The 6,263-nt window shown below is 32.8% G+C and overlaps 1 long non-coding RNA gene across 1 annotated transcript; it reads left to right on the plus strand.

The window, feature by feature from the left end:
* Nucleotides 1–477: 477 nt before the first annotated feature.
* Nucleotides 478–3,521, plus strand: LOC127706892 (uncharacterized). Its single transcript, XR_007984617.1, has 2 exons — nucleotides 478–1,870; nucleotides 3,072–3,521. It is a non-coding gene; the product is annotated as an uncharacterized LOC127706892 (long non-coding RNA).
* The last annotated feature ends 2,742 nt before the right edge of the window (nucleotides 3,522–6,263 follow it).

The raw sequence follows: 6,263 nt of genomic DNA on the forward strand, positions 1-6,263 counted from the left end.
CTAATTCTAATTTTTTAAAACACAAGAAAAATAGTGTACTTAGGGTCGTTAGTTTCATAAACATTTGTTTTTCTTTTCCAGCATTGATTGATTGAACTCCAATTTTCGGAAGATTAAAACCCTGATAGTATTATGTTGCCTTGTGACTGCAAGTTTTGCTTCTCCTTTCAAATCTAAATTTAAGGAAGGATCTGCCATTTATGAGGCAATTAAGTAAGTAGAATATATACTAGATATTGAAAATTGCTGACAATTTAGCAGAAATTGAAAAACAAATTAGATTCATAAACATATGGTTTTGACAAAGATAGAAGTAAATCGAATAGTTTCATCATATCATTAAAGTCCATTATGGACTAACGAATAGTTTTCAAAAACAGCAACAATGTCAATGTATGAAAAATACTACGTTTCTGGGACTATTTTTCCCCCCTTATACTTAACACTTTTATTGTTTTACCAGTAATGATTACTTAAAGGGAAGTCGATGTAGTTGTATTGTTATTCTTTTTTAATGTTTTTGAAATAATGTATATTGTAGATTGATATGAGATATTTGGAAGATCATATAATAAAACAAACTGCAGTGCTTGTTTCGAAAATAATTAGGTTCAAAATTTAAATTTTGGTAGCTTCAATTAATTTCCTGCTAATTTTAAGATTATCTAATTTTATCAATGAAAGAGTCTCTTGTGAATATGCTTCTTTTATTTAAACTCTGAAAATATGTTTGCCCAAATGTCGACTCATATTGTAAATTTGAAATTCAAAGTTTTAAGTCAATGCTATTGTGACTACTCCTTTCACATGTCTAGATATCATTTTCGTACGTTTCGTCAATTTTAATGACGTCTCCCACCAATATCCAGATGCAGTTCATAATAATAATTCTGACAAATCAAATATTTGTTTTCGGTTTCATTAACCATCAATGGGTTATTATGAGGATTGAATAATTGTCCAAATTTTTTGCCCGGTAAGGAGTTACAGATATAACAATTTCATCAAAGAAAAAAAACTGTCAGCAACGAGACATTAAACGTAAATTATCGCGTTTAGAGTTATCTCCCCCTGAAACTCCCCTTAATTAATTCCTTTGAATGATGCTACATAAAATAAACAAATAACACCAGGTAAGCTAATATTTAGTTCCCAAATTTGTCTAGTTAAAACATGTATTTTGAGATAACGAATAGAAAAATAAGTTGAACAATTTACCGATCTTTACAAATAGAACATACTTTATTTGCGAAGCTGTTTAAACAACGCCCATCTAGATCAAATTGATACACTTAAAATATAACTATATCTACTGATCATATAGTTGTAACATTTATTTGTGTTAATTGATGTCGTTTGAAAACTGATGATAAATGATATTTTATTGAACGAATTTAAACTTATCCATCGAATAGCCTGCATTAGCAATGGTTTGCTGCTTCGTATGAACAGACGACATCTTTTTTCGCAGAGGTGTTGCCCACATTTGAATTACACTTCGAAATACGCAGGGGACAAGTTAAACTTAACCGAGCGTTGAATGTAAATTTTCTGAAAATTAGGGAATCACATTTTAAGTTGCATTTTTAGAATTTTCCCAAAAATAAGCAAAGGGACTTATACTTTTTATGTATTTAATAAGTATTTCTAATGCAAAAGAGAGACACTGTAAAGAGAGATGTCGTTGCCGTGACTTTTAGGCTGATTGATACAAATAATGATGGGCACATTGATGGTAATGAGTATGCCTCATATTATGCAAATAAAAACATACCTGGACTGGACTACAGCAGGACTCGATGGAGACAGTTGTTCTACTTAGCCATGCCTCAAATTGACACAAACGGGAATGAAAAGCTAGAAATTGGCGGTAAGTTTGATTGTATCCTTTAAGTTTTAAAAATAAAGAATAGTAAACTTTATTAAAAGCACTGGCATGACAACATGTGAAATGAATTCATAAAAGATAACCAAAGCCCTGATTATCATCAAGCAATAAACGAAAAACAATTATAGCAGGCAGCAACCAACGACAGCCATTGGATAACAGGCTCATGAATTTAGACAGGCACAAAGAGTTGGGTTAAAATGTTTGTTAGCGCAAAATCCTCCCCTAATTTGGGACAGTAGTGTATTAACGTTAAATGAATACATATGATTGATATTACTTCAATGTTATATCCAGGATTTGAACATCGTTTCTTAATAGAGAGTCTTACTAAGTTTCATTATACTAATATGCAGCTCTATTCATACTGACATCTTACAAAAATGAAAAAGTGTATGATGTTATGACGTCATTGAGATTTGCGTAATATAGGTCCTAAATAATTTGTCTGTAAACTTTTCGAAAATGAAATTTACAGAATGTTGATCTATTTAAGTCCAGGGGCGGATCTGGGATTTCAACTAAGAAATACTGCCGAACGTACAAGGCGAAAAAAGTTTTGGACGATTTTATGTTAAATAATGATATATTTTCCGACCAGGGGGATACAGGGTGTACCCCCTCTTTGACTTAGGACTGGTGTATAAAAATGTAGCGGGTTTAAACGTTTTAACAGGCGCCAACCTTCACCCTAACCTGAGACAGTAGTGTAAAATTACAACGTAAGTTCATTTAACATATACTACTAGAGAATAAAATTGAGAATGGAAACAGGGAATGTGTCAAAGAGACAACAACCCGACCAAAGAGCAGAAAACAGCCCAAGGCCACTAATCGGTCTTCTACACAACGAGAAAATCCCGCTTCCGGATACAGGCTTCAGCTGTATTAATTTGTTCAGTTGAGGTTCTGACTCCTTGCGTTTAACCAATGTTTCCCTTTTCTGATAAATAACATCTACAAAGTCATTATAATAATTATAATGATAATATTAATGAAAATAATTACACAAGTCAAAAATCACTAGTTATGTGAGTGAAAACAATACTATATCTTAGCCGAATGTTAAATTACGACTACAAGCAACCATAGATTGATTTTTTTTTCACTACTCTCTAGTTGACATTGTGAAACATCCATTATACTTACAGCTTATATTTACTAATTTGTATTTCTTTTGCAGAATTCCGTTCGTTAGCAGAACGTGCAATGAGATATTAGAGGGTATTAGAAGCAAAATGTGACGACATTCCACCCGTTATTAAAGTGAAATTTACTTAAAAGTCCGATTCCAAATTTACTATTTTCAGTTCCGACTTTAAACAAAATTTGTGTTTGTTTTTCACAATTGCTTAACGCGTCATTTGTTCCTTTTAAACGGAAGCTACACTTCCCAAATAAAAAAAATCAATGTGAAATTTGCCTTTTTATTTTCGCGTTTCAGAATCTAAAGCCTGCTTACATTTTTTTTAAGTTGCTTATCATTTGTTCTCTGGTGAATAATTGCCTCGCTGGCAATCATACAAGATCTTTTTTTTTAATTTTTATACTAACAAAATTTAAAAAGTGTTAACCAAAACGTTGGTATTTGTTGACGGTGTGTGTCTTTATCAAATAAAGTACAAGCAAATTATAGCTTCTAATTGTTCAGGAACCAATTAAATTATAAACTTGTTTGCTTGTTTGTTCATTCCTTTTTGTTGTTTAATGTTAAAGGTAGACTAGAAATTTTCAGAAGTTAATGACTTAAAGCCACAGATGCATACATTTTTTTTAAATTGAAACTTATGTATTCTTAAGATCGAACAGCTTATATAAATAAGGAGATGTGGTATGATTGCAAATGAGACAACTATCCAAAAGAGTCCAAAATGAAGCGAATTCCATCAACCAAATGTCACCGTATGGCCTTCAATAGTGAGAAAAAACCATACTCTATACTCAGCTATAAAAGGCCCTGACATGACAAAATGTTACACAGGGTGCTAGTGACCTACTGAACGATCGAAAATAAATGCAGAAAACTCATTAAAAGCTTAAAGTTATTATTGTTGGCATTTCTTTTTGGATAGACCAATGGAAGTAGGTTCTTAATATTGAAGACTTGATCATTTTGACAGGCCATTAGTATAAATGCCACATGTAAAGATATTCGGTAAGATAAATTCGTTACACAGTGTGCTAGTGACCTAATACGATATATATAAGATCACTAGCACACTGCGTAACTAACAATATACAGCTTTTGTCTATCAGTGATGCTTAATGACACCATTAAGAATTGCATAGCCGTTGAATTCGTTGCATATCAATAAATTATCTGTCATAGAAAATTGATCAAGGATGTTCTGTCAAATGCTGATTCACCTATTGCGTTATGAGTTAAAGAATTGACAACGTAGATTGTTTCCATCTACAGTAAATTCAGTAATACTCGAAGGACGTAGTTTGTTGCTGTTGTTAAAGGTCTATCTCAAATTAAATTGCGTTAGATTGTTATAATGAAGCTTTTCCTTTCTATTCATTTCTGGTTAGAATAAAGTAACGAATTTTGGTGAATGACGGTGGATAGTTCTTCTTATATGGTGTTTTTAAATAATCACCCTTTCCGCTCTTATCTTTTACCAAAGCATACAAAAAGTTATTTTGGCTTTTTATTGCCCAACATAGACCAAGTTACATGATATTCTTTTTCAATGTTTTCATGTTACAAATTCCAATGCTTGAGCAGTCTGTAAAATTTAAAGCAAAAGTAGTATTTTTGAATTTGCGGAATCCATAAGAAAACTCCAATAAATAAAACAGACATAAGTGCAGTCATTTACATGACTTATGGTTTTGTCAGTTTTTATGGACTCCCCCTTTTTAATTTACCTAGGACACTGTGTAGCTTCACCACCGAATATAGGTACCCCCGAAGCAAAAAAACAATAAATCAAAAAGTATATATTATATTCCCCGTACAGTACAAAACTATTTGCGGTACAATTTAACCACTTTATTTACATGAATTTGTTTATTTCGAAATACAGTATTGTTCAAGCTTAAATATGATATACCTTTGTTATACGAAAACGTCAAATGAATAGTCGAAGGATAAATCTGTTTTAACAAGTTTGAACTCGTTACATGCTTCTTTGAACAGGAACCCCTTGTTCAATTCTAACGAATTGAAAAGAGAGAACGCCAATTAAGGATCATAATCAGCCCTAAATAGTAGCTACATTATTAAGAATCAGTATCACAAGATTTATCTTTTCAGCAAAACGTAAAATATAATGAAAATAAGAAGAATTTGACCTTAGGCCACGCCAATTAAATTCCTTGTTCGACGGACCCGCCCGGACATATTTTTTTCTAAACGGAAAAAAAATATTTTTAAATATTCCCGCTTCCAACATCCGGAAAAGTCATCATGTCTATTTCCCGCGCCGGTATTTGTGTAAACATTAAAAAAAGCGATCGCCAGAGCGTTTTAGTCAACGTCAAATCGCAACCATTTAAACTGTTTCGAGCAATAATACAGATTTCTTATCAAAGTCAAAGACGATTATTCACAAAATCATGCTGGTTTTCGTTGTTAGAATAAAAGACTTACAAATTAGAAGGAGATGTATGTGCTAATACAGACACCTTTAAGCAAAACTATCCATACCCGCAGCATTTTTATGCACCTGTCCTAAGTCAGGAGCCTGTTGTTCAGTAGTTGTCGTTTGTTGGTGTGGTTCATATGTGTTTCTCGTTTTGTATATCGATAAGACTGTTGGTTTTCCTGTTTGAATTGTATTACACTAGTCATTTTGGACCCTTTATAGCTTGCTGTTTGGTGTGAGGCAAGGCTCCGTGTTGAAGGCCGTATACGTACTTTGACCTAAAATTGTTAATTTTAAATACATTGTGACTTGGATGGAGAGTTGTCTCATTGGCACTCATACCACATCTTATTTATATACAAAGTGCCCAAAAGACAAAGAACAAAAATGAAAACACCAAAACGACGGAGACACAGACAACAAACATATAACCCAAAAAACTAAAACGTACACACATCATTGAACAGCACGAACCCCTAAAAACTGGGGGTGAACTCAAGTGTTTCGGAAGGATGAGCAGTTCCTGCTTCTTTCAAGACACCCGCCTTGTTGCTAGTCCGGTGAAGGAGGAAAGACGTCTATGACAATTCAATGGAGATCGTTTAAGGCAGTTGAAATAACTATTCAATTATCCAGTTCAAGATCTGATGACCTCAGAAAGTAACAGTAATACAAGAAGTCATAAATATGCTGAAATTTAAAATAGGCATTACATGTCTTGGTGAACAGGAAAAGAAAAAAAAACACTTCAGCAGTTGATAATTAAAAGACATGTCAAAGTA

The sequence above is a fragment of the Mytilus californianus genome, unplaced genomic scaffold (genome assembly GCF_021869535.1).
Source record: "Mytilus californianus isolate M0D057914Y unplaced genomic scaffold, xbMytCali1.0.p SCAF_6, whole genome shotgun sequence".
Lineage (NCBI taxonomy): Eukaryota > Metazoa > Mollusca > Bivalvia > Mytilida > Mytilidae > Mytilus > Mytilus californianus.